Genomic DNA, 25944 nt, shown 5'->3' with positions numbered 1-25944 from the left:
AACTGGTGATTATGGTATCATATACATTAGATATAGAACACTAGCTTTCCATTGAAAATGTTTATATATCATTTTATTATATATAGCTGTTGAATCAGATTTAGAATTTCGAAATTAGAAAAAATGCACTTGGTATAATATATTTGTTACATCTTACAAAAAATCCCGCATAATTCATGATATATAAATTTTATTTGCTATCCTGGTATTGTATATTGTCAAAATGTATTCCAAAAAGTATCATCCTAAATCTGTAACACATCCAGAAGAAGCACCCCACAACTGTAACATTCTATAAAACCACGGAAAATTAGACCCACGTTGATTTTTCTACCTCGTATTATAACTGCATGCCTAAAGAGGGTCTTTATCGATGCAAATGAGCATAAAATATGGTTGAAACATATTTTAATCAACTTCTTTTAGATAATTTTCTATCAAAATTCCGGATTTTGTCATTAAATGCTTGATAGACATCAATATACTGTGTTTCACGTGTTAAACCATGTCTCAGCAGACGTACATACCATTGATCTAGAGAAACAATTTTTACTTTTGCAAAAAAGAGATAAATATTTACTATTTTTTGGCAAACAAAAAACACCGACAGTGATTTTTATCCTCCGAATGCTGTAACGTTATCCAGGAATACTGTAACAGTAGCATCCTAAATCTGTAACATGATATCCTCCACAACCGAGTCTCGTGTAACAGTTCCTCCCCCGTGTGAACTAATGACTCTGATTTCAATCAAAGTCGATACTAGATGCATTTGAGTAAAGAAAAATACCGAAAAGTGTAGAAAACAAGTCAAATATGATGCATATTTTTTACGCAAATCGGATGTTCCAGTTGATTTGACGAATTAGTATATTTCGTATAATTAACTTAAAAAAAAATATTACTCAGTATTCAGACAAAGAGTAAAGTTAAGCAAAATATTTCTTATATCGCCCTTATTAGACTCCCTCCAACCTTCGCAGTCTAAAACAATTTTTTGATTGAAAATATTGTTGATGCTATTACGTTAATGTATTGCCGTTTTGAAGTATTTAACGCGATCACCCGACAGGAAGTCGGCTACGTGTAATATGTCTGGAGAGAACCCTACTTACAAGAGTGCTATATCCCTACAAGAAATAAATAAAACCTATACTGTATGTTAATGAAGGCAGTTAACGAATATTTTTATGTTCCAAATGATGAACAAGCGATGAGAACAATGATTCAATATTAATTCGTCAATGGCTGAATTACCTCCGATGTAATCGAAAGTAGAATTAATGTTGGTCGCTGATTAGGGTATGACAAAGACATAAGATTTTGAGTTGATTTGTTGATCAGTTGATGACGAATAATCGAATATTCGTTTGGAAAGGTGACCGAATATTCGAATACCAAAAATGCTATTCATTGCTATCCCTAGCTGTATCTGTTTGTTACTGATGTTGTTGCTGATACAGTTTACTGTTTTACTGTTTCTGGTACAAATTGTACTGTTGTTACTGTTTCTTACTTCTGATTCTGTTTGATAAGGTTACTTCTGTTGTTACTGCTGTAACTGTTTACGTCTGCCATGATTAATGATGTTACTTTTGTTACTGCATCAACTGTTTGTCACTGCTATCACTTTTGTTACTACTGTAACTGTTTACATATGCCGTTAATGACATTACTTCTAAATCTGTTTCCGCAGCAACTGTGTTTATTACGGCTGTAACTGTTTGTTATCGTACTGCTGTAACATTTGTTACTGCAAAAACTTCTGTTATTGCTCTAACAGTTTGTTACTGCTATAACTTTTGTTATAACTGTAACTGCTTGCTACTGATGTTGCTGCCATTAAAGTTTACTATTTCTGTTACAATTTGTAATTTTATTACTGTTTGTTACTGCTGTTTCTGTTTGATACTTCTTTTTCTGTTGTTACTGCTGTAACAGTTTGTGTCAACCATTAATTTTGTTACTGTTGTTACTGCAGCAACTGTCTGTTACTGCTATAACTGTTTGTTACTGATGTTGCTGCTGTTACAGTTTTATAATGCTGTTACAAGTTGTATCGTGTTACTGTCTGTTACTGCTATAACTGTTTGTTACTGATGTTGCTGCTGTTACAGTTTTCTAATGCTGTTACAAGTTGTATCGTGTTACTGTCTGTTACTGCTATAACTGATTGTTACTGATGTTGCTGCTGTTACAGTTTTCTAATGCTGTTACAAGTTGTATCGTGTGACTGTTTTGTTACTGCTATAACTGTATAATACTATGTTGCTGCTGTTACAGTTTTCTAATGCTGTTACAAGTTGTATCGTGTTACTGTCTGTTACTGCTATAACTGTATAATACTGATGTTGCTGCTGTTACAGTTTTCTAATGTTGTTACAAGTTGTATCGTGTTACTGTCTGTTACTGCTATAACTGTATAATACTGATGTTGCTGCTGTTACAGTTTTTCCTAATGCTGTTTCAAGTTGTATCGTGTTACTGTTTGTTACTGCTATAACTGTATAATACTGATGTTGCTGCTGTTACAGTTTTTCCTAATGCTGTTTCAAGTTGTATCGTGTTACTGTTTGTTACTGCTATAACTGTATAATACTGATGTTGCTGCTGTTACAGTTTTTCCTAATGCTGTTTCAAGTTGTATCGTGTTACTGTTTGTTACTGCTATAACTGTATAATAATGATGTTGCTGCTGTTTTAGTGTTCTAATGCTGTTACAAGTTGTATCGTGTTACTGTTTGTTACCGCTGACTTTGTTTGATACTGCTGTTTGTTTTGTTAAACTCTTGTTACTGCTGTTACTGTTTTAACTGTCCTTTCTGCTGTAACTGTTAGTTAATGTTATAACTGTTTGTCACTGCGTTTTCTGTTTGTTACTGCTGCAACTGTTTGTTACTGCCGCCTCTATTTTTAGTGCTGTTACTGTTTGTTACTGATGTTACTGCTGTTACCGTTGCAACTGTTGCCACTGCTGTCACTGTGTTGATAGCTCTTGTTGATGTTTGTTAATGATCTAACTGCTGAAATCGATGTTTCTGCTGCTACCATTTAATACTGTTGTTTACCCCTGTCACTGCCGTTACTGCCTCTTACTGCTGTTACTATTCTACTGCTGGCATTGTTGTTGTTACTGTAATTGTATGTTACTGTCGATACAGTTTCTTACTGATGTTTCATTGTAACTACTTTAGACTAACTGTTTGTAACTAATGTCACTGTTGCTGCTGCTGTTAACATTGTCACTGTCGTTACTGTTTGTTACTGCTGATACTTTTGTTATTGCTTTAACTTTTCGTCACTGATGTTACTGCTGTTGCTGCTGTTAATATTGTAACTGTCGTTACTCTTACTGTCTGTTACTGCGCTACTACCGCTGTAACTGCGTTTACTTTTCGTAATTGATGTTATTGTTGTTACTGCCGGCGCAGTTGCTTCTGTTGTTTTTTACTGATGCAGCTGTTCATGCTCCTTTTCCTGTTTGTTGCTGTTAGCATTGTTAATGTTGTTACTGTTTGTATTTGTTGTTGCACCGTTATCATTGTTATGGCCGTTACTGTTTGTTACTTCTGTTATATATTGCTTTTACCGCTGTTACTGTTTGTTACTCATGTTATTGTTTTTACTGCTGTTACAGTTTGTTACTGATGTTATTGTTGTTACCGCGGTTTCAGTTTGTTACTTTATTTGTTTATTGTTTTACAGCTGTTACTGTTTGCAACTGATTTTTTTCTGATGTTACAGTTTGATAAAGATGTTATTGTTTTTTCTGCTGTTACATTTTGCTACTTATATTATAGTTTTTACCGCTATTTCTGTTTGCTTCTGATGTTATTGTTTTTATTGCTGTTACTGTTTTGTTACTGATGTTATTGTTTTTTCTGCTGTTACAGTTTGTTACTGATGTTATTGTTTTTACCTCTGTTTCTCTTTGCTACTGATGTTATTGTCTTTCTGCTGTTTTTACAGTTTGTTACTGATGTTAATGCTTTTACCGCTGTTTCTGTTTGTTACTGATGTTATTGATTTTACCGCGGTTACAGTTTCTTAATGATGTTATTGCTTTTTCTGTTGTTACATTTGCTACTAATGTTATTGTTTTTATTGCCATTTCTGTTTGCTATTGATGTTATTGTTTTTATTGCTGGAACTGTTTGTTACTGATGTTAATGTTTTTTCTGCTGTTACAGTTTGTTAGTGATGTTATTGTTTTTATCGCTGTTTCTGTTTGTTATGATGTTATTGTTTTTACTGCTGTAACTGCTTCTTACTGATGTTATTGTTTTTTTTTCTGCTGTTACATTTAGCTACTAATGTTATTGTTTCTACCGCTATTTCTGTTTGCTTCTGGTGATATTGCTTTAATGTTGTTACTGTTTGTTACTGATGTTATTGTTTTTTCTGCTGTTAAGGTTTGTTACTGATGTTATTGTTTTTACCTCTGTTTCTGTTTGCTACTGATGTTATTGTTTTTCTGCTGTTACAGTTTGTGCCTGATGTTAGTGCTTTTACCGCTGTTTCTGTTTGTTACTGATGTTATTGTTTTACCGCTGTTTCTGTTTGTTACTGATGTTATTGTTTTTACTGCTGTAACTGTTTTTTGCTGATGGTATTTTTCTTTTTGCTGTTACAGTTTGTTACTGATGTTATTGTTTTCACTGCTGTAACTGTTTTTTGCTGATGGTATTTGTCTTTCTGCTGTTACAGTTTGTTACTGATGTTATTGTTTTTACCGCTTTTACTGTTTGTGACTCATGTTATTGTTTTTACTGCTGTTACTGTTTGTGACTCATGTTATTGTTTTTACTGCTGTTTCTGTTTGCGACTGCTTTTATTAATTTTACTGCTGTTACTGTTTGTTACTCATGTTATTGCTTTTACTGCTGTTACTGTTTGTTACTCATGTTATTGTTTTTACTGCTTTTACTGTTTGTTACTGATGTTATTGTTTTTACTGCTGTTACTGTTTGTTACTGATGCTATTGTTTTTACTTATGTTACTGTTTGTTACTGATGTTATTGTTTTACTGCCGTTACTGTTTGTTACTCATGTTATTGTTTTTACGGCTTTTACTGTTTGTTACTGATGTTATTGTATAGTTTCTGTTTGTTACTGATGTTATTGTTTTTACAGCTGTTACTGTTTCCTACCGATGTTATTGTTTCTTGATGTTATTGTCTTTTCTACTGTTACATTTTGCTAATAATGTTTTTACTGCTGTTTCTGTTTGCTTCTGATGTAATTGTTTTTATTGCTGTAACTGTTTTTTTTTTTTGCTGATGTTATATTTGTTTCTGCTGTTACAATTTGTTACTGATGTTATTGTTTTACTGCTGTTACTGTTTGTTACTCATGTTATTGTTTTTACTGCTGTTTCTGTTTGCGACTGCATTTATTAATTTTACTGCTGTTTCTGTTTGCTACTGATGTTATTGATTTTACTGCTCTTACTGTTTCTTACTGATGCTATTGTTTTACTGCTGTTACTATTTGGGACTAATTTTATTATTTTTACTGCTGTTACTGTTTGTTACTCATGTTATTGTTTTACTGCTGCTGCTGTTTGTTACTCATGTTATTGTTTTTACTGCTGTTTCTGTTTGCAACAGCTCTTATTAATTTTACTGCTGTTTCTGTTTGCTACTGATGTTATTGATTTTACTGCTCTTACTGTTTGTTACTGATGCTATTGTTTTCCTGCTGTTACTGTTTGTTACTCATGTTATTGTTTTTACTGCTTTTACTGTTTGTTACTCATGTAACTGAATAGTTACTGTCTGTTACTCACGTTATTGTTTTTACGGCTTTTACTGTTTGTTACACATGTAATTGTATAGTTTCTGTTTGTTACTGATGTTATTCTTTTAACAGCTGTTACTCTTTGCTGCTGATGTCATTGTTTCTTTCTGCTGTTACTGTATCTTAATGATGTTACATTTTGCTAATAATGATATTGTTTTACTGCTATTTCTGTTTGCTACTGATGTTTTTGTTTTTATTGCTGTTACTGTTTGTAACGGTTGCTAGTGTTTTTTCTACTGTTACAGTTTGTTAATGATGTTATTGTTTCAACCGCTGTTTCTGTTTGTTACTGATGTTGTTTGTTTTTATCGCTTATTCTGTTTGCTTCTGATGTTTTTGTTTTTATAGCTGTTACTGTTTGTTACTGATGTTATTCTTTTTTCTGCTGAAACAGTTGCAGTTTATTACTGAGGTTATTGTTTTTACCGCTGTTTCCGTTTGCTACTGATGTTATTGTTTTAACTGCTGTAACTGTTGGTTGCTGATGTTATTGTTTTTCTTTCTGCTTTTACAGTTTGTTACTGATGTTATTGCTTTTACCGCTGTTATTGTTTGTTACTCATGTCATTGTTTTTACTGCTGTTACTTTTTGTTACTCATGTTATTGTTTTTACTGCTGTTTCTGTTTGCTACTGCTGTTATTGTTTTTACTGCTGTTTCTGTTTGCTACTGATATTATTGCTTTTTCTGCTGTTACTGTTTGTTACTGATGCTATTGTTTTTACCGCTGTTTCTGTTTGTTACCAATGTAATTGTTCTCACCCCTGTTTCTGTTTGCTACTGATGTTTTTGTTTTTACTGCTATTACTGTTTGTGACTCATGTTATTGTTTTTACAACTGTTTCTGCTTGCTACTGATGTTATTGTATTTACTGCTGTTACTGTTTGTGATGCATGTTATTGTTTTTACTGCTGTTTCTGTTTTCTACTGCTGTTATTGTTTTTAGTGCTGTTTCTGTTTGCTACTGATACTATTGCTTTTTCTGCTGTTACTGTTTGTTACCGATGCTATTGTTTTTACCGCTATTACTGTTTGTTACCAATGTTATTGTTTTAACAACTGTTCTTGCTTGCTACTGATAATATTGTTTTTACTGGTGTTTCTGTTTGCTACTGATGCTATTGTTTTTACTGCTATTTCTGTTTGCTACTGATGTATTTGTTTTTACTGCTGTTACTGTTTGTTACTCATGTTATTGTTTTACCGCTATTTCTGTCTGTTACTCATGTTATTGCTTTTACAGCTGCTACTGTTTGCTACTTCTATTACTGTTTGTTGCTGGTGTTATTGTTTTTACTGCTGTAACTGTTGGTTGCTGGTGTTATTGTTTTTGTTTCTGCTTTTACAGTTTGTTACTGATGTTATTGCTTTTACCGCTGTTATTGTTTGTTACTCATGTCATTGGTTTTACTGCTGTTACTGTGTGTTACTCATGTTATTGTTTTTACTGCTGTTTCTGTTTGCTACTGCTGTTATTGTTTTTACTGCTGTTTCTGTTTGCTACTGATATTAATGTTTTTTCTGCCATTACTGTTTGTTACTGATGCTATTGTTTTTACCGCTGTTTCTGTTTTTACCAATGTTACTCTTCTTACCGATGTTTCTGTTTGCTACTAATGTTTTGTTTTTATTGCTGTTACTGTTTGTGACTCATGTTATTGTTTTTACTGCTGTTTCTGGTTGCTACTGATGCTATTGTTTTTACTGCTGTTTCTGTTTGCTACTGATGTTATTGTTTTTACTGTTGTTACTGTTTACGACGCATGTTATTGTTTTTACTGTTGTTTCTGTTTGCTACTGATGTTATTGTTTTTACTACTATTACTGTTTGTTACTCGTGTTATTGTTGTACCGCTACTTCTGTTTGTTACTCATGTTATTGTTTTTACAGCTGTTACTGTTTGCTACTTCTATTACTGATGTTTTTATTGATACTGCTATGACTGGTGTTACTTCTGTTACTGTTTTTACTATATTGCTATAGTTGTTTATGTGTCTGACGATGCTTTCATGAGCAGAAACGGGGATATACTGCTATTTACTGCTGCTTTACTGCTAATCTCGAACTCTCTGTTTTTTTGTACATTTCCTTAAGATGAGTAACATTTTAATTAGACATATTTTACGCTTCTTGAGAATCGTTGTACATTGTAATGTTTTTTAAAATGTGTATGTTGGTTACATTTTTGAGCTTTAAAAGTTAAGCTTTTATGAGCCAGGTTTAACTGCATTACTTTTGTGGACAAGATAAATTATCTAAGATCAATCAGAAATGACTGCAGTGTAGATCATGAATATTTAACGGGACACTACACATTTTTAAAAAATCAGAAAATACACATAAAATTAGCAATTATTATCTACAAAGTTATGTAAAAGGTGGCTTTTTGCTCACATCTTACACAATTTTTGAATGGCTCCCCGGTCAATACTTGAAACTACTGCTGGAAAGACTAAGGGTCAATAGTTTTGTACTGACTGACTAGTCAGTAAATAATTGAGTGAAAACGTTATTTCCTTATTGTTATGATTACTCAGCCTTATTTCGGAATCCGTGTGTTTTGAATTTCTGGATATTTGTGTATTTTCTTCTTTTAAAAATGAAAATTAAATAAAATAATATTATAGCATCAATCGATTTTGTTGAAATTTCAATATGTCGCGACCAACCTATTTTTTCTAAATCTACACGAAATTTCATTTCTTTGGTTTAGTTTTTTTAAAGAAATTGCAAATAATATTAAAGTTTCTTTCGACTCCAGTGTAAACTGTCAGACATCCTGCTTTATAGTGTGTGATCCTGTTTACGGTTGCCAAGCTCAAGCCTTTCCAGAGTGTCTTCTCTTACATTTTTATTTGTTTGAATTGTATCATTTAGGCTTGCCGTGGATATTTCAAAGGGAACTCGGCAATCCTTGCTACTTCCGCCGATACTTGCCTGATAAATTAATATGGTAAAGTTTCTCACGTCTGTAGCAAGATGCCATATTAGAGTTTGGAACGACGAACAGACAAGCATGCCTATATTTTGCAATAATCTGTCGGTTGCCTTTTGATAACATAAAACCTACTAAGATTTAATTTTCCATTATGTAATAAAATCTATAAGATTATTGTTTGCTTTGGAATGTCACTGAACCAGTGACAAAGGTGAAATTCCTGACTTAGTTCTGTTAGCTTGTAGCTATATGTGTAGCTAAATTCATTGACAGTTTAGTGGTTAAGAGAAGTTTGCAAAACCGGTTCAATTAAAAGCAGATAGCAATATCAATGTAAATTTTACATTATCAATTTAATTTGATGTAAATTGGTGGTGGTCTAGTCTTTTTTGGTTAGAAGAGTTATTTCCCTTTACATAAAAAACAAACAAGTTTTTTTTTGCTCAGTGGATGTACTTTAATATTTTTTAATTTCTTACATAAATACTACTAAAGTACTAAACTACTAGAATACTTTCTAAAGTTTGTTTCAGAATTAATAATCCTAATATGAATAAGACTTTCTATAGTCTGTTTCAGATTCCAGAAGTTTATAACACTATGACGATATCAACGAAAATTAAAATTGAATCAGTAAAGTCTATGGTTTTGTTATGTTACACAAAGGAGATTTGTTCTCCTGCTAAATCCGGTGTCTTCTGTCCAATCATTTCCTGTCCGCCACTCTGCTTTTGTTAACTAACTGCAAAATAAAGTGAGGAACTCTCATCTTTGGAAATATCAATTTGTCTGAATTAAAATGACATTTTGACTTCTCCAAGTCTGAAACCATGTCAGTGTCTGTTTTGAACTCTTTTAAAATGTGTCTTTTATAATTTTAATATGCTATTTAATTTGAGATATTGATAAATTATAAATGATAAGAAAAACATGTCTTTGACGCCATGTGGTTGTACACAGGCGTTTTGATACAGTCCAAAGCCCCAGGTAACGATTCCATATTTACCAATAACCGAACTTTTACAAAATCTGCATCGACCAATTTACAACTCACTTGTACAGCCGGCCGTTTGGACAACGTTTCAACATTATCTTTTATTATCAAAGCCTACGTAAAAGTGTATGTACCTACCTCGAAACATCATATTCACAAAAGTAATATTTGGTTTCAAGAGCAAATGCAGTGTACCACTGGCCGATGGCGGTCATATAAATATAATCCAATGAGTCTGGAAGTCCAGGTGTCCAGTTCGTGTAAGTGGCACCATTTCCAGAGGTAACCCACTTAAAGGTCCCTTCCCTTTCCCTATCAGTCAACCCAATAAAGGCATCTGCTGCAAATAAATATTGTTGAGCTTTAGTTTTAAGGTGAATAAATCATGTGATCAACGGGCTGTTTCCATATGTTTTCGGTGATTTGATAGCTCGAAATCCTGGAAAGTCGAGTATTTAGCTCAGCTCCTTGCAACTTGGAGTGATCAGTGTTTAATCGTTTCTTTATATGTCTGATAATGATTCTATACAAAAAAACTCTAATTAATTTATGAAAAAATCAATACTAAATTTCATGAACAACGACTGAGTTACTCCATTTTTTGTCAAGCACTGTTAAACGAATTTGATTTAGATTTATATCAGGTATTTACCAAGAGGGTCGTCTCTAAGGTCAACCAAGAAAGCATTCTCTTCAGCGCTGGTAATTTCAACAAGATATGCCCCTAAAGAAATACATTCGTCCTGAAAAATAAAACAAAAATTGCCATAACATACCTAAGCAGAGAGAAATAACAAACATTTTACGCTCTCTGTCAAAGACTGTTACAACCTATGTTTATTCAGTATAAAACAATTCGATTACTTAAATAACTGGCAAATTTTATCTATCTCGATAATACTGAAATGTATGTATTTTTCTGTAAACATTTAAGCAATAATTGATATTTTCTAGATAGTTGTATTTATTTTCTGAAAAATTCGCGTTTATGATTGAAACTGCCAATATATACTTGGTAGCTATCAAGATAATATTTTAAATTTTCCAGAAAAATTTTCTGAAAATATTATCGTAATAAATCGTTATTTCTAGATTTTTTGCAGGGAAATTTAAACTTTTGAGATAAAATGTCCAGAAATGTCCGAAATGTAATGATAATTTTTGTAATCTGATGAATAGTTTGTGGCATTTACACAAAGATGTCGAGATTATAACGTACACGATCACAAACATTCTTCCAGGAAACCTTCGAAGAAGTCACGATAATCTTTTCAGAAAACTTTATCAAGATAATTTTTGAAGTATCGCGATAGTTACCTAGCTATCTCTAGGCAAAAATATGCAACCATACATAAGTTTGCATGTAATAGATATCTTATTCCTTTTATATGAAAAAACATGAGTGTTTGTTTGTTTGTTTTGTGTTTAACGCCGTTTTGCAACAGTTTTTCAGTCATGTAACGGCTGGCAGTTAACCTAACCAGTATTCCTGGATTCTGCACCAGTACAAACCTGTTCTCCACAAGAAACTGTCAACTTCCCCACATGAATCAGAGGTGGAGGACGAATGATTTTAGACATATTGTCTTTATCAAATCGTCACGGAGAACATAGCCCAAGGATCGAACTCACGACCCCGCGATCCGTAGACCGACACTCTCTCTATTGAGCTAAGCGGACGTGTCAACAAGAGTGAGACTGCTTACGCTTATAAAGGTGTATTTAAAATGCCTGCCGTGTATGAGATGAACTGCACTTGAATGATTATTATTTTTCAACACTCACTATAGCCGACGCAAAAGTTGTTGTGCCGTCAGCATGGAAATAATAACAACTGTTATTGAAATGGGTCCATCCTGACTTACAAGGATCTATATTAAATAAAACATGAAATGTTTATTAACAAACGATAACAATTTAAGCATTAAATGATTTAATTTTATTTGTTTTGAAAACATTATAGACGCTGCAAATTTAAGCAAGCATTTAACCACAAGTCTCAATTTCATTACAATTTGCTCATTTCAGCCAAGATATCCTAAACGAAAATCGGCCATGTCATAGCTCAAAAGCTGTAGTTGAAGTATTTAACAAGTAACTTTGTAAAGTAAACAATTTTTGTATCGTTCTTATTACTTGGAACCACGATAATTTAACCGCTGATTGCATAAAATTAGAATCTTTCCAATACGGAAAATTCGATATACAGTAGATTGACTATGGTGTTACTTAAACATGGGTGAAGAAAACATTCGGCAACCTATGTCATCGTTGCGAAAAATGGTGCTTTGTAAATTTTTTTGGAAATTAGCTTTGATTCAGATTTTGTTAAAACAGAAGTATAATTTTCAAAAATTAATCATGCCAGTCTTTTTTAAAAGTCATTACAGATTTCCAAAACACCTTCAGCAACGGTTGTTACTATAATCGTGTGTCGTTCTACACCATAATGCAGTCATGGATCTGTTTTTAGTTAAGGTCTAGGAACAGTAATGACAGCAATCTTTTTAAGATGTTTTGAATTTCCTACTATATACATATAGGAAAACTGGCAATGTTTTGGACAAAACGGTACCTTTAGTTATCTTGTTAGAAAGTCAATGAAAAGATATCCTTGTGAAATTATTTCGAAATTATTATTTAGAAGTAGCGTGAAGTTTCTGATGCTTCTTAAATTTCCCTTTATATACATATAGGGAATATTTACCCTGTCCACACGCAACCCTGTTTTTTTTTTTTTTTTTTTGTTTGACTTAAAAGTAGCTTAAACAATCTGAAGTTAGTAAAGAGTCGTCCCATGAATATTTGTGTGAAATCACTTACGATTTCCGACAAGTTTCCATATATACTTATATACGGAATATTGACCACGCACTCCTAAGGTAATATTGGATCACTCAAGAATAATTTGTGTGAAATAATTTCGAAATTACAAAGAAAACAGGTAACAAGAGAGAGAGCAGGTTTTTTTTTCTCACGAATTTGAGTATTACTAAATGTTTTGTACAGTATCCTTTATTAAACATTTCATTGATATTTGTTTCGAACATTTGACCAGTGACTTAGAAGATTTAAAGATTTTTTAATCATTTTGGCTTTAGAAATTCCTGTGCACTACACAGTGAAATCGTTCAACAACTTTTGAAGCGGACTGTTTGATAGCATGCAATCCAACTTTCATAAGGAGGTGTTTCAAAAGAAATGTCATTTAAAGGAAAATGTTCACGACGGACTGACGTTGTGTGGTAACAACAGCTCGCCTTGACCACGTCTACAAATAGAGGCATTAAAAAGCTATTTCGAACAGTATTCATAAAAATTGCAGTTTAAAAAATTAAAGGCATTAGTATTTACCTGAATCACATGTTGCATTTTCCCAATCACCTGATGCCAGGCAGGTTATGCTTAACACACTTGCTTTATATCCGTCATCGCAAGTAACATTAGCAGTTGAACCAAACGTACTGGCTGTAGAATCAAGATTCACAGAACCGCCGCTTACGGATGGGATCCCGCAATCTGAATTGAAGAAAATTGTAATCTGATATGTTACTGTTGTTGCGTTATCTCTCCTTTTGATTATATCTCTTTTAAATCACAAAGACAATAATGAGGAACAAGACTTGCTCAGTTAATTAAATGGAATGATTGTTGATAAAACTTTTTACAAAATGTTCTAGGTCTTTGCAAGATCATTTCTGTGCACCTCGCTGCAATTGAAAACTAGCGATTGCAGAATGTAAACTATATTTCTATCTTTTGAAAAAAGCAAACAAAAATAGGAGACACTGTTTACCTCTTATTATACATGTTGCTGCCTCCCAAGAACCGGTCGCCAGGCATTTGATTGTTGCTACACTTTCATCATATCCGGCATCACAAACAACAGTTGCTGGCGAACCAAATGTAGTGGTCGTAGAATCAAGACTTACAGTTCCGTCTCTTACCGATGGAGTACCACAATCTGAAAATCAGCAGAGATATGATTTATTTGATTTATGTCAATTTTTATTCGCAATGTAAATACCAAAATAAACAACATAGTATATATCAATGTTGGGTTTAAAAGCACATTGGTAGACCAACTGTACTCCATAAGACAACTGGATAACTTCCTTATGTTGAAATAATTCTACACTTCAAGCGAGGTATCGAATTCACCCCAGTGACCAGATAAAAGTGATTCAAAACCAATATTGATATAGAATTACATTCAGATATAAAATTGATACGGTAAAATTCCGTTTTGGAAAACTGACTCCTACAGAAATACTTGTCTTTGTCAAATCATTTCTTGATCACCCTTCTGCGTGCGAAAAAAATCAACTACAAATTTACATGTTCAACAAAGACAATGTTTACCTTTGATTATACATATTGCTGTCTCCCAAGAACCGGATGCCTGGCAGTTGATTGTTGATACACTTTCATTAAATCCGGATTCACAAGTAACAGTTGCTGTCGAACCAAATGTAGTGGTATTAAAATCGAGACTTACACTTCCATTGCTTACCGATGGAGTACCACAATCTGACGATCAGCAAAAATATTAATCTTTTGGGAGGAAGTCGATTAGCTGTTGTCTTCCTACCTAATTTGATTTATTTTAATTTGTATTCTCAATGAAAGTATCAAAATAAATAAAATGGTATACATTTATGTTGGGTATGAAGGCACACAGATAGACCAACAGCCCTCCGCCCCCCCCCCCCCCCCCCCCCACACACACACACAAATGTCAACTGGATAACTTAATTAGATTGAAAATAATTCTACTTTTCAAGCAAGCCCGCCCGCTTAGCTCAGTAGGTAAGAGCGTTGGTCTACGGATCGCGGGGTCGTGAGTTCGATCCTCGGGCGGGGCGTATGTTCTCCGTGACTATTTGATAAACGACATTGTGTCTGAAATCATTAGTCCTCCACCTCTGATTCATGTGAGGAAGTTGGCAGTTACTTGCGGAGAACAGGTTTGTACTGGTACAGAATCCAGGAAAACTGGTTAGGTTAACTGCCCGCCGTTACATGACAGAAATACTGTTGAAAAATGGCGTTAAACCAAAAACAAACAAACAAACAAACTTTTCAAGCAAGGTATTGAACCTGCCCCACACTCCTAGTGACCAGGTACAAGTAATTTTCAGGCCAGCGACCTTAACCACTTTGTCACTGAGGTTCAAAAATGGAATATATATTACATCGTTGAATTGTGTTATAACAAAAATTTACCCCTACAGAAAAACTTGTCTTTGTCAAATCATATTCTGATTACCTTTCCGCTTGCGGATATATCAACTACAAATTAACATCTTCAATAAAGACGATGTTTACCTTTGATTAAACATGTTGCTGCCTCCCATGAACCGGTTGCCAGGCAGTTGATTGTTGATACACTTTCATCATATCCGGCATCACAAGTAACAGATGCTGTTGAACCAAATGTAGTTGTTGTAGTATCAAGAATTACAGAGCCGTCTGTAACCGATGGAGTACCACAATCTGAAAATCAGCAAAGATATGAATCTTTTCGGAGGAAGTGGATTAGATGTTGTCTTTATACCTACTTTGATTTTCGTAATGGAAATAAGATTAACCATTTGGCTACGGAGGTTCCAAAAGTGAATATGTACCACATTGTTAAATTGTGTTATAAAATAGAATAACTCCGCAGAAATATTTGACTTTGTTTAATCATTTTCTGATAAACTTTCTTCCTGCGGAAATATCAACTACAAATTGACATCGTCAATAAAGACAATGTCTACCTTTGATTGTACATGTTGCTGCCTCCCATGAACCGGATGCCTGGCAGTTGATTGTTGATACACTTGCATCATATCCGGCATCACAAGTAACAGATGCTGTCGAACCAAATGTAGAGGTTGAAGAATCAAGACTTAGAGATCCGTTGCTTACCGATGGATTACCACAATCTTAAAATCAGCAAAGATATCAATCGTTTTGAAGAAGTGGATTAGCTGTAGTCTTCCTACCTCATTTGAATTATTTCATTTTTATTCGCAATGACAATATTAAAATAAATATAATGGTTAATATTAATGATGGGGTTAAACGCACACTGGTAAACCAACTGTCCTCCATACTTCCTTCTATTGAAATAATTATACTCTTTGGATAAAGTTGCGAACCCCACGTGACCAGGTACAAGTGATTTAAGACCAACGGCCTTAACCACTAGGCCACGGAGGTTCTAAATTGTAATATATCATATTGTTAAATTGTATTATAAAACATTTACTCCTACATAAATATTTGTCTTTGTCAAATCATTTTCTGATTAACTTTCCGATTGCGGGTATATCAACTACAAATTAACATCTTCAACAAAGACACGGTTTACCTTTGATTATACATATTGCTGCCTCCCATGAACCGGTTGCCAGGCATTTGATTGTTGATACACTTTCATCATATCCGGCATCACAAGTAATAGTTGCTGTCGAACCAAATGTAGTGGTTGTAGAATCAAGGATTACAATTCCGTTGCTTACCGATGGAGTACCACAATCTGAAAATTAGCAGAGATATGAATTTTTCGGAGGATATGGATTAGCTGTTGTCTTCCTACCTATTTTGATTTTCACAACTGAAATATCAAAATAACTAAAATGGTATATATCAATGTTGGAGTTAAAGGCATATTGGTAGACCCACTGTCCTTCATAAGCAAAATGGATAACTGCCTTATGTTGAAATACATGTAACTCTATTCTTCAATAAAGGCATCAAATCCCCAGTGATCATTTACAAGTGGTTCAAGGCCAGCAACCTTAACAACTCGGCTACGATTGTTCAAAAATTGGATATATACCATCTGGTTCAATTATTTTATAAATAATGTAGATTTAACTCCTACAGATATATTGTCAATTCAATTTCTGATCATTTTTCTGCTTGCAGAAATATCACCTACAAATTTACATGTTCAACAAAGACAATGCTTTCCCTTGATTATACATGTTGCTGCCTCCCAAGAACTGGATGCCTGGCATTTGATTTTTTATATATATTTTCATCATATTCTGCATTACAAATAACAGTTGCTGTCGAAACAAATGTAATGTTTGTGAAATCAAGATTCACAGGTCCGCCGGTTACCAATGGAGTACCACAATCTGAAGTCAACAACTATAAGGAACTATGCGGAGAAATCTGGATTGCTTTGTCTATCTTGACCTTAAATTCTTAAATTAAATAATCGTTTATACTTATCAATCGTACAGAAAACAAAAACTGTCTATTTCTAGCAACTCAAATCAATTTAAATTACGAATTGAGAGTTTGCTCATAACTATCTATGGAGAATAAGTGATCTCATAACTATGTAAGAATAAGTGATCAAGTGTAAAAGTAATGGAAGCAAATTTGGGAGTCCAATTCAGCTTAACCTTTACCCTGCTAAATTTCTAAAACTGACTGGTCTATCATTCAAATTAGTACCATTTATTATTTGTAGGGGCGGCTACTCACAGTTTACTGACCATAATCAGCCTGCATTGGTCGCAAAATCAGATCGGCAGTAGGCTATAGGTTAAACACAGGTAAGTTGTACGCTCTTAAGCTAAAACAATGTTCTATTGTATCACATTAAGCTCTGTCTCAACATATAAGGATACTGTATTATCCTACGCTCTGCCACAGACTGCAAGGCTGGCATTGTTTATCCTATGCTTTGATTTAGAAAACAAGGCTTGCATTGTTTATCCTATGGTAAGTCTCACAATTCAAGGATGACGTAGTTTGGTTTATTATCTTATGCTCTGCCCCAGAGAAAAAAATGACATTGTTTGTCCTATGCTCTGGTTCAGAATACAAGGCTGGCATATTTTGTCCTAAGCTCTGCTTCAGAATAAAAGGCTGGCGCTGTTTATGCTATGGTCTGTCTCACAATTCAAGGATGGCATAGTTTGGTTTCTTATCCTATGCTCTGCCTCAGAAAACAAAGCTGGCATTGTTTGTCCTACGCTCTGATTTAAAATGCAAGGCTGGCATTGCTTGTCCTATGTTCTGTCTCAGAATTCAAGGATGGCATACTGTAAAGTCATTCAATTTCGTGGGCATGAAATTTCGTAGTTTTGTTCATAACGGCAATTTTGTGGGGATATAAATTCGTGGATTTCAAACTTTTGAACATTAAATGAATGGAATTTATTTGTTCGTTGGGATTAAATTTCGTGGATTGACTCAACCATGATTTCACGGTAGTTTGATTTATAATCCTATGCTCTGCCTCAGAATACAAGGCTGGCATTTTTTGTCCTATGCTCTGATTCAGAATTCAAGTATGGCATAGTTAACTAGTAATTTATTTTCCTAGGTTCTGCCTCAAAATTCAAGGCTGGCATTGTTTGTCCAATGCTCTGTCTCAAAATTCATGGATGACATGGTTCGAAGAAATAATCCTACACTGTGCCTCAAGAGTCAAAGATGAAATGGTTTAATATAATTTCCTTAGCTCAGTTGGTATGATTTGGTTGTATTATCATACACTCAGTCCTAAACGTCAAGCATGATGTAGTTTTTGATTGCATGTCCTTAGCTCAGTAACAAATACAAGGATGATACTTTCAGTTCTGAAATTAAAGGAAACCACATGAAGACCTGGTTTGAATGTCTTAAATGTCATTGACTGCTTGCTTTTGTTTTAAGCCACTGCGCTCAGTTTCAAATTCAGGGATTTTATGGTTAGATGGTAATATCCTAAACTCTCAAAATTCAGTGATGGCATCACCAGGCATGGTTTGATTCTATTACACTATGCTCAATCACGCAAATGAATAACGACATGATCTTCGTTTTTGACTCAAAATCCAACTCTGAACACAGCAGTCAAAGTTTAACTTTTCAAAGATAACTGTTTAGTAATTTTAATATTTGTTAAAACTCTTACGACGAGATGAAAACATGACTACTTAAGAAAATACAAGGTCTTGCCTTTGGGAACACATTTTGCTTTTTCCCACTTCCTTGATGCCTCACATGATATTGTATCCATATCTTTGCTTTTTGCTTCATATCCGGAATCACAAGTCAAGGTTGCAGTTGATCCAAATGTTGTGGATTTAAAATCAAGCGTCAAAGATCCATCGCTGACCTCTGGCAAGGGTCCACAATCTACAACAGAAACGAGTAAATTTTGTAGTAAAATTCACCAAAATATAGATATGGCCCTTCAGCTTGGTAGAGTATGTTATATATTTCTCCGTGTTGCTCTCGGGAAATTCCGGGCAAGCTTAAATGTTTATGTTTCAAGGTAAAGACTATTTTCATCCGACTTGTGGTAGTACAGTATCTGTACCTTAGTAATCTTTCTTAAAACATTTACACGTATCTTTTCTAGAAAATACCGTATGTAAGCATATTCTCAAGTCATCGAATATAACTGAATTACCTCATCTGGTAATGGCGAATATTACTTTTTAAAGCCTGTATGCAAAATATATTGATACTAATTCATAATTACTCATCTAATTCAATCAAATAAAATGATTGTCATTTTGCTACAGTAAGTGTTTATCGAGTACGTGCTGCAACTTTGTCACACAAAATGTACAAATTTACCAAAAATCCAAATATTTTGTGTAAGGGCTCAGCATGACAATATCAAATATCATCAAATTTTGTAGCTATATAATTCTGCAGAAAAGGTTCTGGATATGCCGCGTTGAATAGCTACTAACATAACAACGCTCTGGCAACGTTTTCATCATGTCAAAATCACCTACGTAAGCGTTTCGTAACGTAAAAATCACTTTATCTTAAATCCGTCTGTCATTAAGCATTTTTTACAACTCACAAAAGCACACCGAACAAGCCGGGAAAATCCAAACTTTTTGTATCTAAGACATTTTTGTGATATTCTAATCTATTGAAATGGCTTTTGAATTAATTTGGTGTGTATATTTTATATTACATTAAGAGAATTTCATTTCTTATTACCATCACTTATAATAGTTTGTTTATACCTAAATAGCAGTTTTAAGATGGTGTAAGTGTTTACCTTTGATTTCACATTTTGCTTTCTCCCATTTCCCTGATGCCTGACAGGTAATAGATTCATCTTTTGGATCATAGCCTTCATCACACGACACAGTCGCTGTTGAACCAAACGTTGTTTTTTTAGAATCAAGTTTCACAGATCCGTCGCTTACCTTTGACAGACCACCACAATCTACAATAAACAAAGATATTTATACTATTCTTATTGTAAACATATACTTTCATGTCGGGTCACGTATCTGTTTTTCATTTTTAGGATTTAGTTAGTTGTTACGTTCTTCATATGTAAATCGCAGCAAGATGTGTAATTAAAACAATATACGTTAAAATTATTATTTTTAATGCATATATTACTTTTCGTGTAAGCACATGCACTAAATTGTAAGCAGTTAAAACAAAAAAGCGACAGCTTTATGGCTTACCTATGGTATCACATTCTGCTTTTTCCCATTCACCTGAGATCTTGCAAGTTATTGTTTCTTCAACTGGTTCGTATCCCTCATCACAAGACACAGTGGCTGTTGCACCAACTGTTGTGGATTTTGAATCTTCTTTCACAGATCCGTCCTTAACCTTTACCTTTTTCAGAGACCCACAATCTGTAATTAAACAAATATTAGTATATACATTTAATAAAGCATCAGCTTTAGATAACTAATATAGGCCAAAACAAATTGGACTCGGTATTACATTTTCTGGTCCTTTCGGAAGATGGCGTCATTTGATAAAAACTGTCAATATTTTGATGTCACATAAATGGCAATTGCATCATTAAGAATGAAACAGTATTCCTTATCCATTTTCTTCCCGCTTCCCAGAGGAATTACAGATTATTGTTTTTGACAGTAGATGTTCTTATTATTTGCAAAACAGTTAAACAATTAAATGTCATTGCTTACCTCTAATTATACAGGTCGCTTTTACCCACTTTCCGGATTTCTGGCAGGTTATTGTGTCCACACTTGGATCATATCCATCATCACACTTCACAGTCGCTGTTGAACCGGCTGTGGTCTTTTTGGAATCAAGCTTAAGAGATCCGTCTTTTATCTTTTTCAGAGACCCACAATCTGTATAAACAAATATAAGTATGAATGAGAAGGTTTGAGTGTTTTACCGTTGGTACATGCTTCACGTTGGTACATTTACCTTCCTTTCACTCTTGGTGAAGTGTTTGAAATGTAGTAGTGAAAATATGTACATGTATACATCAGTATTTCAATACTAAAGATATTTTAGAAAAAAGTATGATGATATATTTTGTTCGTATATTTTATTCTTTTATCGTTCAAATGGCAATTGAAACAGAAAAGAAAATTTAAATATTACTGCTACAAAAACAATCTCAGATCTTTAAGTGGGTCGGTGTCGGGAGATCAACCTATTGGCCGTGGGTTTGAGCCCCACTGGGATTATAACCACACCTTCTCATATAACACCAGTAATGGCGTTTCCAGAATGCGGACTAGAGACCTGTTCAATCAGCTTAAAGCTTTCTTCACAATTGAGCTAGACTATATTAGTATAAACTAAACTCGATCAAAGTTGACATTTTTATTCTACGTCATAAAATACAAGGAACTTACTAAGGAACAAGATATAAAGCTTGTAATCCTTAATTTCATCTAGCAATAAAGACTAGTGTCATACCAAAGATTACAAAATACAGCTAGTTCTACATAGCTAGTTCTACATGACTATATTTAACAATACTAGGATCTTGCCAATGATTACGCAATATAGCAAGAAATTCTTAACTATTTAACAATACTGGAATCCTGCCAGGGGTTATGCTATATAGCCAGTGATTCGTAACTATATTTAACAATATTCTGATCGTGCCCAGAATTTTGTGACCTTATTTAATCATAAACAATACTCAGATCTTGTCAAATGTAACTCAGTACAGTAGTTAATCGTGATCAATACTTTGATCTTTCCAAAGATGACGCGATACAGTTAATCAAATATATGACAAAATGTACCTTTATTTCATTGTTCAAATGGGACAAGAAATCAAGGTAATGTCCACCCGGTCCAACTGATAACAGACTTTGAAACTAATTGCCTTGTTTGTATGATCTTAATGCTACTTATACGCCCCGTTTGTAACTAAACAATCGAATGATTTAAGACGTGACTCCAAACACAGATTTACAAGGCTGCAGTCATTAATATCACCTTTCGGTTAATCAATTGCCAAGGGAAGCCATTTGCGGCTTCAAGGGACTGAGGCTAATTCGGCACAGCCATCCCCTTCCCATTATAATTGATGTACTTTTGGTACATTAACGGGTACTTAGAAACAGAATCAGTGCTTGCCATTGAGTACAACACATTTTGCCTTTTCCCAATCCCCTGATGCCTCACATGTAATTGTTTCTATTTCATCTTTAGCAATATATCCCGAATCACACTTCAATTTCGCAGTTGATCCGAATATTGTGGAATCAACTTTCATTTGTCCATTTCTGGTACCCGCAATCTACAATGACAAATGTCAGAGTTTCTGTCACAGTAATTGTGCTAATGCGAAGAGAGATTTTAAAATTCATGTACAACAATTCATATTCCCGCTTCCTGAGTATTTAAAGGTATGCGTAAGATATGTTCTGGCAATGTATACTTGACACGGCCAGTAAAATCTACGTAAGTTTAAACATATGTTACATGTACTTTGGTTTATAAACAGCGAAACCTTTTTATGTTTAAAAGAAAGCGATGTTTTTGGAATCTTTAGATGTATACATTAAGGAATATAAATTTTTATACACACTGAAAATAAACTGTTCAGGTCCGTACTTAAATAATTAACGAATGTGTTAAAATTGCATTTCAGTGCTTACCTACGATATCACATTTTGCTTTTTCCCATTTTCCTGATCCCTGGCATGTGATTGTATCATCACTTGGTTCATATCCCTCATCACACGACACTGTCGCTGTCGAACCAAACGTAGTTTTCTTGAAGTCAAGCTTCACGGATCCATCCTTTACCTTTGGCAGAGATCCACAATCTACAATAAACATAGATAAGTATAACAATGGTTTACCTTCAACTTGTTTATACCAGCTACATCGTTTTCATACATCATAATATAGTTATTGAGTATTTCACTCGTGCATGCGATGTTTTAAGATAAGAAGGAGATGTTCACCGATCAATCTATCAAAACCTAATATTATCACCTGCAAAAAGAATGGATCTACCCTATCATCTGAGCCTGAAACTAAAAAGCGTATACATTGGTAATTACTATGAAAAGAAAACAAATCGAATAAAGTGATAGATATAATGCTTCAATACATTAAATGGTCGTTGAAATAGAACAAAAGTAAGTTATTGTTATCGCTAGTTGATGCTAAACTAAGGTATGAATTTTTAGCTTGTGTGAAACTATATCTACTAAATTAACCGCTTTAGTTTTTACTTCTTTTCCTATTTCACAGAAACTATTGCGCAAGAAGTTGCATGAAAATTTTTAACAAAAGACACGTTATCTATTATCCTCTTAATTATATTATTTTGCAATACTCAAATATTTCTTTTGATTACGCGATGCAGTCCTAAATAATGCAGATAATGAAACTGACGGGGTGAGCCTCTTTGATTTTAATGGTTCTATATAAAACTACAAGAAATCAAGGCCTAAGTAAATAAAACGGAGGCTGAAGTCAAAATAGGTTTTATTATATATTTGCATTGTTATTCAACAGTAGCATAGTTTGAGCTAAGGTCATATTTTTATGCTGGAAACAAAACTTTGTCCTTCCTTTTATAATTTTATGTGTCACTTTGGTGGCCTAACTAGCATAGCACACAGAGCGGATGGAAGTACAAGTCAAGTGATATTTGATATACCAATTTTTTGTTCAACTGAGAAGACTGTTGTTCATCAGGCCCTAGTCTTGTAAAAGACATTTGTTAAATCTAACTGAAATTTTCATTGCTTACCTATCTCTTCACATTCTGCGTCTTCCCATTCACCTGAAGCCTGACAGGTAATTGTTTCTTTCTTTGGCTCAAATCCTTTATCACACTTCACAGTCGCTGTTGCACCAACTGTTGTGGACTTGGAATCTTGTTTCACAGATCCATCCTTAACTTTTACCTTTTTCAGAGACCCACAATCCGCAACTAAGCAAATACGTATTATAAGATAGTACAAGCATTAGATAAATTTAATTTAAAACTGATAAATGACAATGATATATTTGTTTCATCAACACCGCCTTATTGAGCACCGCTAGATACACATTCTTGTTATTTATTTCAAGCATGAATCAATAGATATTTTCATTATATTAAGTTCTACGTGTTTACATACTGTATGAGATTTATCAGTCTCTTTGGTGAATTCATTATCATAGCGATCTTTTTGATATCTAAAAATTGGATTGCATCTAAATTTATTTTTAATTGATGGAAGTTATATGATGTCTTTATGCGATACACTTTTAACTTTGCTGACGAACAATACACTTTCCATTTTCTAATTGGACAAGGACTCTATTGGCTTTTAAACTCGAATTATACATCATGTATATCAGTTAGATTCATCTTACCTGCATCCCCTGTAGTTTCCTCTATCCACGCCTGATGTTGAGCAACTGGTGTTGATTGCTTAAAAGCACCGTCACATATATCTGTGTCAATGGTCGAAAAGCCCATAAAAAGCCAATTATTCTTTACAACCCCAAAGATTGGAAGTCCAGCTTTAGTCTAAAATTAAAATGAAAAAAAAAAAAATCCCTATTTCACTGATTACAGCACATGTTAAGTTACTGTATTTAAATTATTTAGAATTTTGATTAACATGTTCCAGAGGTGTTCAGCGCATTTTCCTTAAACCTATAGTAGCTCGTCCGCATAGCTGAAAACGGTGAGCGCAGACCACCGGATCGCATGGTCATCATGAATTGGAGAAAGCGCCCAACCACGTAATTTGTACCTGTTGTGGTAGCGTGTTTTGATTCTAATTACAAGCCCCCATAATACATCAGGTTGATTCTAAGAGACCAATGACGATGTTGCATATCAAATATGGTCTCCGAAATTGTTATGCATGAAATTTTATGATTAACAAATAGTCCTATTTATGACAGAACAGACAATCAGGATCTATGGAATCAACCAACTTGACCTATGTATAAATTACTCCGGATATCACAAAGTTTCAATATATCTTGATAAAATATATTTAGTATGCAGTTCCAATGGTCATTTAAATAGGCACTGATTGAACATGTGAAATACATGTCATTTTCTATGAATACTTACATAACACTCTACTTTTTTCTCTGAATCAACGGTGAAACAATCGTGTTCGGGTTTGCTGAAGTCATCGAATGTTCCTTGTTTGGTACAGTCCTTATCAGAAGCAAGTTCTACAGTATTTGCCGTCAATGTACCTGAAAAGAAAATGTTTGTCGTATAGATAATCAAACTCAAGAACACACTGTTTGACAAATGTATATTACAATTAAGACACTCTCCCATTTTTTAGTTAAACTATTCACACAATAGCTATCTGTTTGCCAACGTAATGGTAACCAGCATACGTCAAGTACCATTTCTTCTTACACTGGCACTCACACGGAAATGGGGCAGAAGATTAAGGTCAATGAAATATTATATCTTGGATTGGCTAAGATAAACATACATTCTTTTTGCATTTGGCTGGTTTAATGTCTCACCGACACAAGTTTAGGTCGTATGGCGACTTCCCAGCTTTGACGATGTAGGAAGACACTAGATGCCCATCCGGGTATTATTTCAGGCACGAGCAGATACCTTGTAGAACAACCGACCTTCCATGCGCTAACGGCTAATGGCTCCCTCACATAAAGTCCTCAACGTCCTGATTGAGGCTCGATCCCACATCGATGAGGGACAATTGATTCAAAGACATATGAAATCACCTTGACAAAGTCTTGTCATAGTTTTGCGACTTTACTGACAATGAACTCTAGGCATGTCCAAAGCTCAATGAACGTAGATTGATCATTAGCAAAAATACCACCGGTATGTTTATTAATGAAAGCGAGTTATAAGAAAGTTTCAGATTAAGGAAAACAAAAAAGTTTACTAACCTTTTACGGAACTGTAAACTCGGAGTGTTTTGTCGTATTTATTTGAGGTGTCATCCCCAGCTATCACTGGATACCCTTTCTTATTGTCAGATTTACC

Source organism: Mercenaria mercenaria, chromosome 13, assembly GCF_021730395.1.
Source record: "Mercenaria mercenaria strain notata chromosome 13, MADL_Memer_1, whole genome shotgun sequence".
NCBI classification, from domain to species: domain Eukaryota; kingdom Metazoa; phylum Mollusca; class Bivalvia; order Venerida; family Veneridae; genus Mercenaria; species Mercenaria mercenaria.
Note: the sequence above shows the minus strand (reverse complement) of the source record.